General features: G+C 34.0%; 1 protein-coding gene and 1 long non-coding RNA gene across 23 annotated transcripts in view; one reads left to right on the forward strand and one right to left on the reverse strand.

The window, feature by feature from the left end:
* The window catches only part of LOC110351095 (uncharacterized), a 48,046-nt gene extending 33,732 nt beyond the window's left edge, over positions 1-14,314 (reverse strand). Inside the window, exon 1 of the long non-coding RNA XR_002398136.2 lies at positions 12,905-14,314. This is a non-coding gene — a long non-coding RNA (uncharacterized LOC110351095). The remainder of the gene's footprint in view (positions 1-12,904) is intronic.
* The window catches only part of Nr3c1 (nuclear receptor subfamily 3 group C member 1), a 107,960-nt gene that overhangs the window by 50,510 nt on the left and 38,298 nt on the right, over positions 1-19,152 (forward strand). The gene's annotated exons all lie outside the window — the stretch shown is intronic.

Consider the following 19,152-nt stretch of genomic DNA (forward strand, 5'->3'; position numbering starts at 1 on the left):
ATTCTCATGTATTTATGAATTTTCCAAGATTCCCGACTGATTGATTGCTTTATTTGGTACCCAGAATCAACTGAATATTTTGTGCTTCTAAATATCAATAACTCAGTAATTTACTCCTATGTAAATGGAATAGCTAACCTTGAAAAGTTACTTGAAAAGTTACTTTTAAGTTGCCAAGTCCCTTCTGAAACAAGGCAGACTTCTTTAAAGATTTTTAAAATACCTTGATAGTACACAAAGCTACAGAGAAACAACTTAAACATATTTTAAAGCTGGACTGTACACAGCCAGTAGAAGTAACTTTATAAAGAGTGGTAGAAATCAGAACTCATACTATAAAAAACATTTCAGATAATCTTTAATCGTGTGTGAAAAATCTGGCTTCTCTCTACAATCTAGTAGCTTTTCTGTGTGCTAAACATTAGCTTTTTTGTTTTTAATTACTCAGCAAGGTAAGCTGAAATCACAAATACCAGTTAAATTAAACTGTATGCCATCATACATCCTTTTACAGTTTAGTACATAGGCCTCAAATGTTCATTTCTGAAATTCAGGTATAGGTCTTATCTTCAATAGAAATAAAAATTTGGTTTTTTTAAATCCAAACTGAAAAAAGTTACTTTTTAGTACATTTCTCTATTAGCAATTATGAATATATACCACACGTCTCCTTATCACATAAACAGTCCATTAACAAAAGTGAATACTTCAGTACTGATGAGTGGCAGAAGTGACTGAGTACTTGGGGACCTAAGAGGAGAATCCATTTGCTAAAAGATGGTCTAGGAAGATTCCTAGATTCATGGAATCTTCTAAGATTCACACACATGATTAAATCTTCCAAGGAAGATTCCATTAATGGCTAGAATAAACAAAAACCTAGCCTAAAGGCTCATTGGAAACATTTAATACGGTTATGTACTTGTTGAATGAATAACTTGAGTTGGCATAAGTGAGGAACACTGAGAAAACCAAATTGATAGAAAGACAGTTCCTGTGAGAAAATGGTGAGAGATATGTTACTGCTCAGATTTTTATAAGGGCAGGGAGACTTGATAAGGCCTTGGAAATGAAACATGTAGCTGTTCATGAAGATGAAGTAGAGCAGTGGTTTTCAAACTGTGTTTACATGCAAAGTTTGATGGTAAGCCTGGTGAGTATTGTCTATAACCCATTATAGTTTCATTGGAAGTGCTTTCATTGATCTGATTTGTTAGATATTATAAATCTGAATGTATAAAACAAGCATGTCAACTTTACCTGTTTTATTTGAGGTTTTGAATAAAATTTAAATGAAAAGATTTTGTTGCTGGGGGTTTGAAAACTTGTTTTAAGAGGAACAGATCAGAGTGGGTTAAAATGAAAGGTAGAGGGAAGAGTTAGGCTCTGGTGTTCAGAATTTTCTGAAAATATTTACACATAGAAATTCTTTGATATACAGAATACTTTTCAGGGAGAAAGTAGGGGATAAAAAAAGAATTAAGCTGTGTTATATACATGTACCAACTCCCCACAATGAAAGTATTATGTAATGTAAACATGCCCTAATAAAACATTAAAATTTTTTCATAAATATTTAACAGTACCAGATATTAGATGCTTACAATGGCTAAAGTGTTCAAAGGATACTATCATATTCATGACTCATGGTCAAAATAACACTAAGGCTGTCCTTCTTTAGAATTAAGTCCTTCATTTTTATAGAACTTGCTTTTAATGTAGAAAATGTGCCAGAGCCTTATTCCTTTCTCATGTTCTGTTCAGATTTTTCCATTACTGAGCTAATGAGTATCGCACTGAATATGCTTAAGACAAAAAAATCTTCAGTGAAGACTTATCATTGTTTTGAAAAGCCAGCAAAACATTGGAGAGAATGAATAAGGAAACAGAATGAAAATATATACATACTTCATTTACTGTTGTGGTGAATGGGGAGAACAGCTGGCATTAGGGTATGTGGAAAGAAAAGATATATTCCCAGATCCTGATATGCTTTACTGAACATAAATTTCTTATCAGTAGTACACAATAATTAAAAATCAAGGCATTTTATCTTGTGTGCTTTCAGATTAAAGAACCATTTACCTGGCTTGGTCAGGTATTCAAGAAAATATCACTTAAATTTTTTGGTTTTTATTTCAGGATTTTCACTTAGTTATTAAACAAAATTTCAAAATTTTAGAACTAGTTTTCGTTCTGGAAGTCTGAGAGAATTAAGAAGCAGGAAAAGATAAAGACTGGAAATGATTTATGAACTTGTAGCAGCTCTACCACTTTAAATTACAATGAAATAATGAAAGTATGTATTGCATATTTTCTGTTGAGTATTATAAATGCTATTTTGGAGATACTACTCTGCAAAATTATAAAAGGTAAAAAGAATGGAAGGTAAAGAAAAAGAGGAGAAAGGAAACATGGCATTCCCTTATTGATAGTTTGTGACTCGAGCTTAAATTACCTTTTGCCAATTCAGGTATAAACTGAGGATTACAGAATTCTTTTTAAATTGTTTAGCATTACTTTTCACTTATTTCATCCATTTTTTTAATACCGTGCTATTCAATTTTATATGGAATAAAATAAATAGTTCCTTCATTAAGCTAGAAATGTGTTTTTTAAAGTGTTTGAAAGGGAAAGTGGAAGCTAGAAGAAATAATTCCTCTAATTATTGTATTTTACCAAACTAAAGTTTAGTTTTCCTTGTGCATCATCTTCTTTCAAATTACTTATCAATGTGTGGAAAACCAAACTTGCTTTTCTAGAGCAAATACACTAGCATTACATTGTAAATATAAAACTTTCAACCTATTTAATGAATAGTTGATACTTCTTTAGCCTTTTGGCTTAAGAATTGACTGAGGAAGTGAAGTTCTACTGCTGCCTCAGCATTATTTTGAAATTTCTAATACCATGAAGCTGACACATTTTTGGATATTAATGATTGGAACAAAGACAGAATTTGGTTTTATATTTACCTACTGATTGAAGTCTAATTTAAATCATACACCCTAGTGGGATCTTACAAACAACCTATGTACTGCGACCTATATTAGTCCCAGTGCTTTATACATACATTCTTGCTTTGGGGTTCTGAAAAAATAAAACTAACCTCGATATGATGATGATTAGTGCAAAGTTTTTTCAGAAAAATGTTTAGAAACTAGTATAGAATAATTTAGTAATTAAAAAATTTGTATCTTTTTGGGGGAAGAAAAAGAAATTATGAGAAACAAAAACAAAAGAAATAGAAAAAACATTATTATAGGACCGGACCAAAGGATTTCAGGGACTTAGAATGCAAAACTTATTGCATAAAATGGAATAAAAAATAGTACTGGGATGAGGGATAAACCAAGACTGGCTTTGAGGATCTAAAAATAATTATTAAAATCTACAACATTGTTAATAAAGTGATCTACTTTGCCATTTGGGGTTGGGAATTAAGTGAAATTGCTGTATCTACTAGAAAATGGCTGTACTAAAAATATTTAAAGTACTGTCAAAGATGTAGGTTTCCATAACGTATGAAAAGTTGGCTCAAAAAGCATGTGAAGACATCGCCAGAAAAGCCAAGCCTGCATAGTTAGTTGTGTTTTTGTCTGTTTTAAAGTATCTATAGCTTTGGGTGTTGCTTTGGTTTTAGGAGCTGCTTTTTTTCTATAGAAGTTGTTAAAGATATCTATCATTTCTGTGGTTGCTCATTGTTTTACTGCAGATATGTGACTTAAAAAGTACTTTTGAGCTAGATGCGGAGGCATATACTGTACACTTGTAGTCCCAGTGATTTAGGAAGGCTGAGGCAGGAAGATCACAAGTTCAAGGCCATCCATTGCAACGCAGACCCTGGCTCAAAAATATTATAAAATATATATATACACTGTTTTGTACATAATAGAATACATAATACATATACAATATATGGCTAGGAGTATAGCTCCAATAGTAGAGCACTTGTCCACCATGCCATGCATGTGACCCTAAGTTCAATCCCCAGTACTCCAAACAAAACAAGAAAAACGTTTTGATTCTTTTTTGGGGGGGGGGGGTACCGGGTATTGAACTCAGGTCCTTGCGCTTGCAAGGCACACAGCAGAACCACTGAGTTAAATCCCCGGCCCAAGCTTTTGATTCTTAAAGTCCTCTGGGGTAGGATTTGTTTAAAATGTTTGATTTTGTTGATTCTAGGATTAAGTTGATATTAATGAGATGGCCTGAGACATTACCTATGTCTGTCACTCATTTTAACATTCATTCATTGATTCTCTGAATGGAAGACACATTCTGAACTTTTCAGTGACAGCTGATACTGGGTGATGATATGTATGTAACCTTGAGGAGACAGTTCAAGGAATTATGACAAGTTTGGTCCAAAGAAAAAGGTTTATTACCTGATTTTCCTTGAAGTGAACTAGCCAGTGAGGGTGAGAAGCGACATCCAAGGTCCAAACACCGAACCCTGATTTCCAGGGGCTAAGCAAGTATTATTTAAGTCACTGTACTTTTCTTTCTTCTGATATTCTCTGGATATTCTGTTTCTTAGACCAACTAAAGTGAACTTCAACTGAAGTAAGTTCAAATCCATTTTTAGGTATTGTGGCCTTTAAAAATTACATTTAAAAGTTCTTAAAATGATTAAAGGACACTGACTTTTTCCACTAAAAAACTAGTTTAGGATTGCACATTGACAATGTCTGTTAAAGTGTCGAGGTTATCGAAAGTGGATTGGAATATTTTACAGCAATATACAAAAAAAAACTTGTAAAAATGTATTAAAGCTTATAAGCCCTTCTTTGATTATCTATTTTGAAAAGACACTATCTCTGTAGGCATCTTTTCTCTGTGACGGGATTGGTAGGCAGGGAGTAAACAACTTACTGTAAATGGGCGCTATGCCAGCTGGCTTCAAGAGGCATCAAGCTTGTGACTTGCAGTCAGGGTTGGGAAAATGCCTTTTAACTTGTTCATTTCCGCTACTTTTAAATATGGGTAAAGGCACAACTGCACTAATTTTTTAAGTCCCTAATAAGATCTTTTAGGGCATACAAGATCTTTTAGGGATGCCTAGAAGTTATTAGTACTGTTTTATTGGATCTGAATACTTCTGATAAGATAATGAGAAGTATTTTAATAATTAAAAGGAATTTCTCAAATTTGCTTGCCTCACCTTGTTTGATGTATTTGAGATCATCTTTGGGAGTTTCTCTGAACTTTACAGTATTTTCAAGGTATTTAACTTATCCAGTGATGTTTTGGGGAAAAAATGTTATGTGATATTAAAACTCAAAGATTGTTTTCTTCTTTAATTCAGTAGATTAACTAAATACTTTAGAAACAAAGAAAATACCCCATCTTGATCTCCAAAGACATATTACACCCAAAGCATTTGTTTGGAGCTAGTGAACCTTTCAACCACCTAAGTCAACTGAATATCATCTCTATGTAAAAAGTGGAGGCTACAGAATCCTAGAAAATTTTGTACTGAAAAATTAGTCAAAATATAATAGTATTCTTAAATACTCTTTTGCAACTCAGGAAATATGCTTAGAACAGTGTTAGAGAATCAAATTATTAATTGGGAGGTTTCTATAGAGTGATATATTTGTAAATTGTGTGAATTTGGAATTTTGTCCCCTTTAAAATTTATTTTAAATTTTATAAAAACTAAAAGGCTTTTAAAAAAAAAAACCTTATATACTTAAAGGTATCACTACAATGATGTAGTACCTTGCATTGTAGTTACTTTTCCTTTAAAATCTTTCATATCCAAAAGGAAGACTTTTAGGGTAGAGTTCCACTGCATAATAAATCAGATTATTAAAACAAATTAAAATTAGTAAGTTTTCTTTCAGTGAAAAAGACATTTCTTAAGTTGGCATATTTCTTCCATTTATAAGATCACTTAAATCATCATCAGTGAAGCAAATTTATTATGGTTGTTAGGTGGAAGTAGAAGGGTGTTTGATGTTAGGTAGCCCTTCTTTCTTCCAAAATATGAAGATAAGAAAAGTATACAGTATACTTCAGTAAACCTTTAACTTATAATCCCTCGTTCACTAGTTAAGTTTTATTGGGGGCATAAACCCCTTTGAGAATCTGATAGAAGTATCTGATCTCAAGAAAAAATTGGATGAAATGTATTTCAAAGCTAGGATTAGCATTTGCCATTTCATACAACAGCACTTTATTTAAAATGATAGCAATGGACTAAAAATTAGGTGATGTGCAAATGATTCTAAAAAATTATAGTTATCTCTACCATCCATTGCAGTTTACCAAATAAAATGATAAAGATACTGATCTTGATTTGGTATATATAATTAGCAATGACAGAAACAGCAAACAAATCACTTTGGTTGTCTGCCCCAAGTATGTAACATGGAAACTGTGTTTTGCTACCTCTAAATGCTACAAAGTCTATGATACGTAAGACATGGATCACCAAATTAGAATTCCAGGGTATATATATATATGACTTAGTAAGAATTTCGGGGACTGGTTATCTGTGTCTTGGTAAAGCACTCCCCCAAAGTACTTCTAAAAAATCATTGAATTATTGGTGTAACTTAATAGCTCCAGCCATTACAGATATTCTGCCATATTTAGATATTAATATTTTGTGGCTGGAAACCCCAGCATGTTAAAAAAACATAAAAAACCTTGAGATTTATGCAGTATGAATGAAAATGGTTTGCTTTATTTGAGAATATGATAAATTTTAATTAGATCAGAACAGAGTTCATGGTGTTTCTATATAAACCAAGAAGGTATGTCTGGGATAGTCAGTTCTTGCTGGTAACTGAAACTTTTAAGTTTCCAGTGATAAAATTTCAGTCAGTAAGAAGTCTTTTTATAAATGTTATTTGTGATACAGGATTTAGTGCACAGTAATCTTCTGGCAATCCTAGAATTGATTTACAGTTGTTTGCCATGTATTATAATGTAGTATCAAGGCAAGCAAAATTAGAAAAGGATAACATCTTTGCTAAGCATTTTTTATCATTTCATTGCATTGTAAGTACATGTGTGACTGTGCAAAGTCATAGAAAACTATGTGCCCCCCCCAAAAAAAACACCCCAAAGTTAAAGGGATGGGAATGTTATGACGAATTAAGCTATGCCTAAAAGTACCTAACAAATTCCTCTTTATCTGTTAAGCCATTTTTAACACATCTCTGAATTTGTTAGAGACCTCCCTCATCTGTTTGAATTAAAATTGGTCTGAAAGTCTAAAATGGCTTTTAACTGACAGTATTTCCTAATAAGCATGTTGTGTAAGTGGAAAGGTATGACACTTGCTAGTTTAGTGCAGTGCATACAAACTACTGTCTTCCAACTATGATCCAATGGATGGCTTCTACAAAATTGTTAGAGGGTGGATCCTTTCAAGAGAAAATCTTTGTCTTCCCCATCCATAAGCCATGTGTTTCCTATCACAACACAACAAAGAGTGTATTTTATGAGTTTGCGCTGTCAGATGTTTAATTTTGGTAGAATAAATAGACTCCTGGACCATTCCTTTCTTTTTTTAAACAAAAGAAATGACTCTTACCTACATCTCCATAATTTAAATCTTCACTCTTTAAATGTGTTTGGAAAGGGTTCTGCAATTTTTATAAGGTCAGGTGTTTGAATTGTAGGTAGTATGGCTGGGCATATGTATTAGGGCCAAATAAGGGAAGGTTTTGAATATCGTACTGAAGGATTTGGATTTGAGGGCAGTAGAGATCCATTACGTTTTTGAGCCAGGATTGATTTGCTCTTTGCTGTACCTTAGCATATTACTCTGGCAGTTGTGTATAGGATCTATTATATATTGTTTTGTTTTATTTGGGGAGGAGAAGGAACTCTATAAAAGACATTTCATACAAAAGTAGTTATAGAAGCCATTGCCAAAGATCTGTCAACTAGTAGTAAAAGTATGACCTAAAGTGGTGGCAGAGGAAAAAGAAATAAAGGGGTAATAGATGTAAAAGTCATTGGAAGGTATGATGTGGCAGTTAACTGACCTTGGAGAATCACTGGTTTCTATTTCCACTCCACTGACAATTAACTTTCCAGTGTTACTAATCACTTTGTCTTTAAATTCACTGGACACTTTCCAGTGGCCTACTGTGCACCAGCCACGTGCTAGACACCAGGATCCTATTTGTAAAGTCTTCTTACTATGATTTTTATGGTACAATTCTGTTTCTGGTTTTCCTTCTCATACCTTTCTGGGCTCTTCTTTGTAAGTTCCTCTTCCTTTTAGTTTCTCGGGGCTCTGTCTCAAGCTCCCTTCTCATTTTCTTCCTTTCCCTGCGTGATCTTAGTTCTTAGTTCCCATTCATTCATATTGTCTGTGGCTCCTGCTCAGATCTAGTCTTATCACCTCTGGATCCATATTTCCAACCACCTACTGGATTTCTTCTGTTGAATGTAATACAGGCCTTTCAAACTCAACGTGTCCAAAATAATTCCTCACCTTCAACATCTCAAATGTGCTTTCTCTTGTCCCCATATTCTCTACCTAAGCAGATGTGTTGTACCTTGTCAGTCCCATTCCCAAAGGAGAACTTTGGACATAATTCTCAACTACCCTTTTCTCGGCTCTGCTCATAATGTTTCATTTATAGATTTGACAAAATACCTTTAGCAATCTATTACATCATTACTTTTATTTTTGTCTTCTGGGGATTGATCAGACCCAGGACTTCACATGTGCAAGTCAAACACTGCCACTGAGCTATACCTCTAGCTCGTTACTTCTGAATTGCTCCTGCCTTACCATAATTTTTAGCTGGATTACTGAAATATCATCTGGACTACAGACACCCTTGTCATCTTCAGTCTGTACTATATTCTGCAAGCATGTAGATACATTCAGATCATTCTCCTGTTTTCACACTGTAGAGTCCTCACTGCCCTCAGGACAGCTGAATGGTTTACTCTGGCTTGTAAAGTCTTTTCATGATTTAGTAAGCTTTTTATTAGATACCTTTTCTAAACTGTTCTTATTTCTCTCTCTTGCTCTTGTCCCTTTGCATAATATTGTTCCCTACCTCTAGGTAGTTCATTCTACCTCTAACCTCTATCTCCTTTTTCCTCATCATCTAAAATCCATCAAGCTGAAATGTCACATCCTCAAGTAAACTCATTCCTGATGGACCTACATCAGTACCATGATAGCAACAGGCATCCTAGCGTTTACCTCATTGTATCACAATTTAAAAATCTATGTAAAAGGCTTTTTCTACCACTTCCCCTCCACTTCAGTTTTACCATATATTATTCGATAACAATTAGAAATTTGCATAAAATTTTACTATGTTGGTATGCATGGAGAGAAAAATGATTAGATGTCTCTCAATAATCCAGTGAGTGAATGTTTGTGGAAAAAAATGTTTACAAATATATTAAGACCTATTCTCTTTCTATATTTACATAAAAATTTCAAATTGAGTCCTTCAGATACTTTTAAAACAAAAAGTAACATTCTAAAATCTGTTTGTATATAAAAATCTATGTTGAATGAAAAATGAGTAGAAACATGAATATACAGATTGATATAAACAGATGGGATGGGACTTAAGGACAAGAGCTGTACTCAAGTCAAATTTTTCTTTTGGAGATTAAAAGAAGAAACTAAAGATTAAATGCGAAGATCACCCAGAAGTCAAATAACCCCTCTTAATATTTTACTAACTTCTAATACTTTGGCATATATCTGTAGACATTTTTATTTTTCTGCCTTCATAAATTCTGTATATACAAAAAGAATGGAATTACTCTATCCACAAATCTTATTTTTATTTTAGGGTATACCACATTTTAACCTGATTTTTTCCTTAATAGTTTGCACAGATTCCCCATAAAGTAATGCATCTAAATCTGTATCAGCAATTGGTAAGCAATGGCCCTCAGGTGCAACCTGGCAGCTCAAAACCTGTAAGCTAAGAGTGGTTTTTATATTTTTTAAAAATGTTGTGACAACAAATAAACAAAAAAAGAATGCATGACATACCACTCACAAAGTCTAACATATTTACTGTCTGGCCCTTTACTGGAAGAGCTTGCTAGTCCTTGACCTACATCATCTTTTGTGTTGTATGTTAAAAAATATATATATATATATATGTACATATATATATATATATATAGAGAGAGAGAGAGAGAGAGAGAGAATAATGTGTGCGTGTAATACACACACATTGTGACTGCTGAATTAAGAAATACTGAACCACTGCTCCTAGGGGAATTACAGAGCCCGATTGCAACATTTTGTCAACCTAACAATATATAGCCATGTTTTATGTATGTGTCTATTTAAAGACAACTTATTTCACATACTGTATATCCTTGATTAACATTGAATTTATGGCTGACACCACTATGAATCATGTTTGATCAAAGCTTTTCTGATATGATGTACCTTAGGGAGGAAATACAAATACCTTTCTTGTGCTTTAGGACACTAGAAAGCATTTTAGCACTATGCATAGAAGGTATTTTAAATAGCAAAATCACCAACCAAAAGCACAAAACTTCAAATAATGTTGCACTAAAATATACCATGAAAAGGATACTCATTTCCAGTGTGAGGGCCCTGAAATAAGGCAGCAGCACGACACTTTGTTTGACCTCAGTTGGGAATGGACACATCAGTTCAATTTTTCACCACTTTGTGTTTATCCATAAATGGCCAACACAGCACTGCAAATGTCATTTCTGGGGTTACAAATAAATGTTAGCAAGTAGGCAAACTTCCAAATATAAAACCTGCAAATAATAAATTGAGTTGATTTGATCATTAAATCAATTTCTAAAAGTTCAATTAATAGCACTTTATGAACATCCTGATTTTTAGTCATTCATCAGGTGATATACTTTAGATTTTTTGTGAGCATTTTCAGTAGTTTTATCTTAAGTTCCATTCAAATCTTGGCAATGAAGCTCCAAAAGTGTGCTACCAGAAAGTTGAGTTGATGCTTTGAGAAGAATCAATAAAGTTGTGGGTCAGAATGATTAAGAAACTTTGCAGGCCTAGAGATCTGAAATGAATACCCAAGAAGTATATGCAGGGAAGCTCAGTCAAGCTACCTGTACTTTGATGGTGTAAGACCTCAGACCAAAAAGACACCAATGGACAGAAATTCACAGGGCGTGATTCTGGGAAGAGATTGAAAGCTGACACAGGTGCGTAAAGAGGTGGCTGCTCATTCTTGAAACAGACTGGGCACAGGCAGCAGAGCTGTACTTGCTAGCTGAAGAAATCTGTACTTTATTCTCTCCAAAACAGATCTATTAGGTTTGAGGAATTGCACAGAAGCTGCATCTTAGCACGTACTTGATAGAACTGTTAATACATTTTCTTGATATTTAGTTTGGTCTGAATTTCGACAATGGTAATGTGATTGCACATTCTTGATTATGGAAAGGAGGTGGCCTTTTCAGGCTGAAGGTCTTGCATAGCAAAAGATAACACCTAACTTGGCTCTGCACTTCCACATACAGTAAAATGGATTTGCAAAGAGGCACTATGTCCTTCAGTAGATATTAGAAATGGCAGGTAATTTAAGTGGAATTTCTAAGTGAAAGGTAGCCTTTTATTTCTCTCCCAGTGTGATACCTGTTGAAATGATTATGTTAAGAGTGAAGCATGGGCTAAGGCACAGGTCTACAGGTGCATGTCTTCTCTCACATGTTAGGTTGTTGTGGGGGCTGGAAGGTGGGTCTGGTTCTGGGCTCAGTCCCAACATCTGGGTGACTAAAGTTTGGGAAGGGTTATAGCCTGTGTGTGACATGACAAGATTGTGAACTCTAAGTCTCCACCTTTTTACTTTGGTAAAGCAGTTCAAATAAACTGTAATAGGATAAATGCAAAAGATCTTTCTGTATTTTTGAGCATGTGGATATTTAACATTTTAAATACCGTTACACTTAATTACTTAGAAGAAAGAAGCTGTTCCTTATGTGTAGTACTTCATTCTGTCTGATGAGAGGTTTCCTTTACTGTGCTATTAAAGACTGTTGTAAATCATAAAACACTAAGCACAGATAAAGTCACTCTCTTACTGCTTTATAATATCAGAAGTGAGTTTTCAATAGCCTCGTAACATCTGTTGTATTTTGGCAAGCTATCTTGAATTATGAAAGAATCTTGCCTGATTTTTTGATTTTTGATTCTAATTGTTTGCTGTTCATGAAAGAAATATCACTCCATTATCCTAAACTGAACGACCTGTTGCCATGTTTTTAGTTTCCAAAATAGCTAACACATAAAAAATTTAAAGTAGAGTTCTGTAAGTTCTTGAAGTTCCTAGTCATTTCAGTTCTGCTGCTATACTTTATGACATCTTTTAAGAATAATTTCATGTTAGCCACAACTGGGATCTAGAAGTTATTTCAGTGAGTCATGGCCTTTTCCTTTTAATCCAGAGATTGTCTAAATTTGGGAAATATTAAATTGTTAGGTTTATAACTTTAATATTATACATCTTAAGGCCCCCTATACCTTCTGTCAAATTAAAGTGTTAATGATGGAAAAAATCAGGCTAAAATAGTGCTGAATTTATTAAATAGATGGACAGAAACCTATTTTCTTCTTCTGTACCACCTGAATTCCCCGTGGGCCTCTGAGGGCTTCAGTTACCTCATCTTTAAATGGGTGCAAGAACATTAGGAAGATAACACTGTTACTGTGAAAATACTTTGAAAAAGCTAAAAACTATAAATGTGCAGAGGGTAAGAGTACTGGGACTATTGCTACTTAATATTTAACAAGCAAAGCAACATGTGACACACCTGATGATTAAGGGCATGAATTCAGGAAGTGGTGTGCCTGAAAGAGAAACCTGAATCCACTATTTCTTTTCTCTGACTTTTCATTTTCCTTTGTCTATATAATGGGAATAATAATAGTACTTACCTATATAAGCATTAACTACTGTTGCTGGTTCTCATTAAAAGAAGGTTGTTGGTATTCACCCGACTGTTTGCCTTTGTGTATTTGAATCAGGAACTCATAGATGTTAGAACTGAAGGAATTGTGCCTCCTGCAAGGTCAGTGACTTTATTCGTAAATCAAAGAAATCATCCAGGGAAGCCAAAAGAGTTGTTGATAGTCACCTGAAAGTTGGTAGTGGAAAAATACCTGGAATCCTCCTCGTTTCTCCTTTTGGGGTTGGGGGTGGGGGGCAGCATCTGCTTTGCACTTAAGCACTGTAACATTCTAAAAATGGAAATGTATTTCCATTGTGTTACCAAAATTTCTACCATTTTACCCTCCCTTCCTTAAATGCTGTTTTATATTTGCACCTTATAAAATTTAACCTAGGGCTTTCAATCATTTAGAACCTAGAACAGTATTTTTAGTGTTCCCTCTAGTATTTTTATTAGTGCTCTTTTGTCACCTTTACTTTAAGGTCCCCTGAAACAACTGTACTCGGTTTATGAGGACATTTATGTACCCACTACCTTCTCTTTCTCAACCTACCTCTCCTATTTATCTTTACAGCTCTTAGCACTGATGTCATCTCCTCTAGGAAAACTTCCCTGGTACCTCCATTTAAAGATCCTCCATATTTTCCCAAAACAGCATGCACCTACTATATATAACTGGCCCTTTCCTTATATGTCTTCCACAGTGAGCTGTAGAAGCTTCATGAAAATACACTCTGTTTACTAGTTATAAGCATAATCCTAAGGATAGAGCATACAGTACAGTATTTCCTGACTCCTAGTCAAGGTCTCAATCTTTTGCATACTTTGGCATACTTGCTCAGGACTTCGTGATTCCATTTTAAAACATTTTGGGGTAACATTTTCTCATGCTACCATGAAACCTTTCCATAACCATTCTAGCTTCTCTTAAAAGTTGATTTATTGGGCTGGGGATTTAGCTCAGTGGTGCCACTGCCTGCCTCACAAGCATAAGGTCCCGAGTTTGATCCCCAGTACCAAAAAAAGAGTTGATTTATTGATGTGCCATCGACACAGAGAACAAGAGAACTTACTGGTGAAACTTCTCCACTGCAGGACTGAGAATTTGGCATTTTTTAGGCTTTTTGTGTTGTTTTGGTTTTTAAGACAGCATTCCACTATATTTCAGGCTGGCCCTGAACTCACTCTGTAGCCCAGGCTAGCCTCAAACTTGTGATCCTCTTGTCTTAGCTTTATGGATCCTGGGATTACCTGTGTGCACCACACCACATCATGCTGAGAATCTAGATTCTGTTCTCACAGAGCCATGACCTTTGTGTCCTTGACTCCTTGAGCCTGTTTCATTAACCTTAAACTGGGAATACTAATGGAACTCATTCTCAACATGTTGCCAACATTAAAATAATGATTTTTGTAGGGCATGTGGCACTGTGCCTGCTACATATCAAGGGAGTTAACATCAATTGTGGTATTACCATAAGAAATTAACAGGTGAAATGAGATGACCAACAGATGAAATGAGTTGACCAAAAGGATATTGTTATTCTTGAAATTTATTTCCAAACTTTTTTTCTTCCGTGAAACACCTGCATGGCTCCTTTTTGCTATTAATAGTTTTTTACTATTGCTACCCCAGATTCCTATTTGAAGGTCTCAGAGACCAGTTTGTCATCTTGAACCTGGCATCAGTGGAATAACTTATGACTCAACAATTGCACTGTCCTGGATAAACATCAAATGGATGTCAGCCAGGACATGGATGTAATGAAAGACATTAATTTCTACCCTCCTTTTTCTCTTTTCTTTGCTATAAGACTGTTGATGTTAAGCCCATAGCACTAACATTTCAGTTTAATTCATAATAAAAATTGAGGGAATTTAACATATATTATGTGTTGTGAGTTAAATAATTTTATATTCTTCCAAAATTTATTTGAAATAGGTCTTAAGAATTCTGCTTTAATAAGAATACTCTTATAATTTTAAGAATATTATAAATATTATATTTAAGAACAGATTTGTATTAAATATTGTCATTTCAGGAATGCTGTTGATTTTGTATCTTGCTACATTAATGAATTTGGTTATTCTAGAAGTCTTTTGGTGGACTTTTTTGGGTCTTCTATGTAGAGGATCATATCTGCAAATTAGGGTAATTTGATTTCTTCCTTTTCTGTACATACACCTTTTCTTGTCTGATTGCTCTAGCTAACATTTCTAGTACTATGTTGAACAGCAGTGGTGATAGTGGTCATCCTTGTCTTGTTTGATTTTAGAGGAAAAGCTTTCAGTTTTTCCCATTTAATACAGTATTCAGCCTAGGCAATTTAGCACCTTAGCAAAATCCTATCTTAAAATAAGAAGGGCTGTGAATGAATGTAGCTCAGTGTGAAGGCCGTGGTTTCAGTCCCCAGTACCGGGAGACTAGAAAAGTACATTTTTGACCTCACGGATACAGTAAGTTGTATGTAGTATATTTAGTTTTTCTCTCCTTCATGAGTGAAAAATGGGCAAGCTTACAACTTGAAGTTGTTGGCATGTGCCATTTCACTGTATGTGATGCTATTTGTTGATGCTAGCAGGAAGACAAGCAAATTCCCTATTAAAATGGAACCATCTAGCTCACAAATACAGTCAGCCAGTCATGTCATTTACCCAGTGCATTGGCAAGCATGAGCCCATCATTTTTTCTGTTGCTTGAATTTTCTTAAGTCACTGTTGCTCATTTTTTTCAGATTTCAAGTTTATGCTGCATTTCTGAAATCTCAATGTTTCTTTTATATTACTTTTCACCCTGGTCACTATGAGAAAAACTGAAATTTCAAACAAGGGTGCTCTCAGCTACTATATTCCCTCTTGTCCACTTTTTGTTGCACAGAAATAGAGACATTTCCCCTCAAGCTGACTAGGCAAACTTTTTCTAACAACTTCCATTGTAATTTTGAATTTATTTCCTTCTTTCTACTCTTAATTTTTATGGCTAAATTTTATGATCCAAGGGATGTGGTTTTTATAGAAAGTAAAAAGTTAAGTAAAAAGAAAAGTACAGTTAAGTAAAAACAACAAAGTGAGTACAAGCTGTTGTAAAATAAACCCAGTACAGATAAACTCAAAACACTGATTTCCACCTAACAAGTAACAGTTCATATTGTGATATTTTAGTGTCCTGAACACTTCTCAATGTTCAGTAATAAAGATAATGTGGGAAAATCACTTAACAGTGAAACATTCAGTCTATAGTTGCGGCTGTCTATGCAACAAGTTAATGATTTGGTTTTAAAATATCAGTTTTGTTATTCATTTTTTGTCAAGTGGTAGATCTACGTTTTGTGTTGTTTTACACTATGGATGAAAATTTTTCACACTCCTTCCCTCTTTACCCCAAAACCTCCAAGTTTTGTTGTTGTATTTATTTTGAATTGTGAATGGCTTTGAAATTACTTTGTAGGGTTAGGGTTTGAAAGTATGACAGATTTTAAAACATTGGCTCTGAGTACTATATTTTCAGAAATTTTATTTCTTAAACTTGGGAGATGCTGCTTGGTGTAAGTATCCAGTCACCAGTGTGATATTCAGCAGTTTCTGTTTTCTGCATGCAGAACTAAAAGCTTACGTATGAACAGTTTGAAAATGCTTTCTAATGGCAAACATTCATGTTCTTAGTTTTTCCAGGAAAACATCTGATTTACTTACAAATAACAGGTTTTGTAATGTTTTACTGAAGACACAAAGTTGTGCATAGCTTTTAAACCAAGTTTGTTTTAAGGAATATACTATTGGTCTTATTTTTAAATGTGCAGGTAATTTTAGAAAAAAAGGTTAAAAGTAAGTGGAATTACTGTTACTTGATTATAAATGCTTATCAGTTCCTAGTCTCAGATTGCATGCTGCTAGTGCAATGAGTCATTCTTTATCCCTTCTCATAAAAGTACTGCCTGTTCCTTTGAAATGTTTACATTCTGTAGAATATCTCTAAAATAAAAATCACATCATCACTTTGGCTTTTTGAGGGGTGGTGATGGGGATCAAGCCCAAGGCCTATCACTTGGTTTAAATTTCTTTTTCATTCCCATATGATTTCTAAAATGTTAGCAAGTACCATTTTTAAAGAAATGCAAGTTACTTTCTAGTGAATATTCTAAAATGAACTACAGTAATTTATCTTTATTTGGACTCTGAAAAGCAGAAACAAAGATTTGTTTTCTATTGCTAAATTTGCTCAATTGGAACTACAGGATAGCTTATATTTCTTATTGTCATTATTAATTGAGAAAATATGTGGGCAAATATATGTAAATGAGAATACATATACCTTATATATAATTCCTCAATACATTATTTTTCCAGTATGTTTTGATAGTTACTGAAACTTGGAATAATTTACATGTAGTTTTAATAATGTAGCCAGCCCTTTTATCTGTGTCTTGAAAATGCAGAACAAATGACTAAGTGGGTATTGGTGAAAAGTACTAATGTTACCTATAATATTACCTGAAGTATAAATAAATTGACCTTTGTTTCTGTGAAACAAACACTTATAATATTTTGTCATTTTATAATCTAATCTACTATACATTGAGACTGTCACATGTTTATTATTGGCATGTACTAAAAACAGCAATAGACTTGGAATCTTCAAATTTAGGCTTGGCTTTTTAAGAGTGCATTATTTAGGGGCCCGAGGACTAGTTCTCTTGATATTTATGAGTCTTAGTTTCTATATCTGTCAAATAAGATTAGTGACATCTATTTTCAGGTTGGTAATGAGGATTACAGATTGTGGGTATCAAGTACCTTGCACATAAGAGGTGCAAAATAAATTCTAGCTATTATGTAGTGAGGTTACATGTATAAAGTATGATACTTTAATCCCTTGTGAATAGATTTTTTGGTTTTAGCAATCTGCTCAATCATATAGCAGCTATACCCATATCTTTTTCCTAGTCCATAGGTCTCCCATCAATAAAATTGATAGTGTAGCTAGATAACTACCCTTCTAGTTAAGCCTATATAATATTAACTATCTTATTCATATCATCATGTGTGCTCAACTTGGTACCTTAGTGGAGCGGGGTATTTCATAAGAATTAAATGTATCCCCCAAATTCTAGGGTTTAATACACAGTCAAAAATACAATATCAAAAAAATACAATATACATCAAAGCTCCTCTAAGGGCAAAAATGTTGTTATGAATAAACAAAACATTTGTAATTTCTACTTTCACATTTTATATGTGGTCTTCTTGTTAATTTAGTATTTTAATGACTACCATGACTTTTAAAACATAATTTAGAATGCCACTATACTAATTTAGATCCTTATTATACTGACATACATCCTAAATTAGTAAAAAAAAAAATGAAAATAGGACACAATGAAAGCAGTTCTACACAGGAAATTCATAGCAGTGAATGCCCATATTAGGAAAACAAAGAACTCAGATAAATAACCTAATGCAGAACCTCAAGCTCCTAGAAAAAGAAGAGCATAACAAACCCAAAGCTAATATAAGAAAGGAAATTATAAAGATCAGAGCAGAAATCAATGCAATGGAGACTAAAAGAACGATAGAAAAAAATGAATCAAAGAGTTGGTTTTTTAAAAGAATAAATAAAATTGATAAATCTTTAGCCAGCTTTAGCAGAAAAAAGAAAGAAAAGGTGCAAATACATGCAATTAAGAACAAAAAAGGTGAAGTCACAACAGACCAAGCAGAAATCCAGAGGATCCATCAATACCTACTTTGAGAACCTGTACTCTAATAAAATGGAAAACACAGAAGAAATGGACAGATTCCTAGATACATACGAATTGCCAAAGTTAAATGAAGAAGATATAGAAATTCTAAACACTCCAATTACAATGAGTGAAACTGAAAATGTAATAAAAATTTACCACCAAAGAAAAGCCCAGGTCCTGATGGCTTCACTGCTGAATTCTACAAGACATTTAAAGAAGAACTATCGCCATTACTCTTTAAACTCATCAATGAAATTGAAAGGGAAGCAGGGCTTCCAAATTCATTGCTGGAAGCAAGTGTTACTTTGATTCCAAAACCAGGGAAAGAACCAACCCAAAAAGAGAACTACAGACCAATCTCCCTGATGAACACAGATTCAAAAATCCTCAAGATACTGGCAAACAATACAGACAGTCATCAAGAAGATCATACACCCTGACCTAGTGAGATTTATCCCAGGGATGCAAGGATGGTTCAACATCCGTAAATCAA

Source organism: Heterocephalus glaber, unplaced genomic scaffold (assembly GCF_053883595.1).
Source record: "Heterocephalus glaber isolate CG9 unplaced genomic scaffold, H.glaber_assembly_v1.0 deba00001463, whole genome shotgun sequence".
In the NCBI taxonomy this organism is placed as follows: domain Eukaryota; kingdom Metazoa; phylum Chordata; class Mammalia; order Rodentia; family Bathyergidae; genus Heterocephalus; species Heterocephalus glaber.